This window comes from Anopheles cruzii, chromosome 3 (assembly GCF_943734635.1).
Source record: "Anopheles cruzii chromosome 3, idAnoCruzAS_RS32_06, whole genome shotgun sequence".
NCBI lineage: Eukaryota > Metazoa > Arthropoda > Insecta > Diptera > Culicidae > Anopheles > Anopheles cruzii.
Genome location: NC_069145.1, coordinates 71,509,707 through 71,510,575, shown reverse-complemented (window position 1 = coordinate 71,510,575; position 869 = coordinate 71,509,707).

Here is an 869-nt window from a genome sequence, read left to right as displayed (position 1 = left end):
ATGTATCTTACCGTCTATTGACACACTTGCTCGGGTTTACAACATGAAAGGAAACCAAAGAAAGGCATTGAAGGTGTGCAATTTTCAAGACAGTCGGCCACGCCACGAATCTTTCCGGGGCCAACGGATGCTGGAAAACGGATTTTGTTCGACCTCTGTGTCTGTGTTAGCCAAGAGAGCACACAATTTAGTTCTGGGAACCTTTTTTCCCCGTTCGTTCTGCACAGTTGTACTCGCCGGTTGTCGCCGGTGTGGAGATTTATTGACATTTTGCTTGACTTTTTTTTCAGGACTTTTGGGAATGGAATGAGGATTTTCGTTTAGAATTCAAGTGGCCACCGCTGCCTGGCTGGGTCCACGGCGACCTGCGACCGGATACCCGATCGGAGATAAATCAAAGATTTATGTGAAGTTGCGTGCACACAAAATGGCCACGTCACAGACCGCCACGTTCCCTTTCGATGCGCCCCGTAGTAACCGATTTTCTAATTCCGCACTCTCTCTTTCTCTTCGTGTCCACATTTCAGATCCTTTCGAGGCCAGAACCACCAGTCTGCTGCGGGGGGAGAGAGCAAAAGCATCGTGGCGACCACAAAGCAAAATAACCGAACAAACAAACAACGGTTGTTGGCCGGTTCGGAATTGGTTACAATAAAAAGTTAAACCACACACATTCGAAATCCAAAACTAGAAGCGGAATCGCCCGCCATCGGGAAACTATTCGGCGGCTTTCGGCCTCGTGTTTGGAAGCACTTTCCGTGCACAACGGCGGTCACGGAGAAGGAGAGAAAAATTCAAAAGTACCAGCAGCAAAAGAGCCGCCCTGTGTCTACATCGCCAGCAAGCAACGAACAACGACGGCCCCCAAC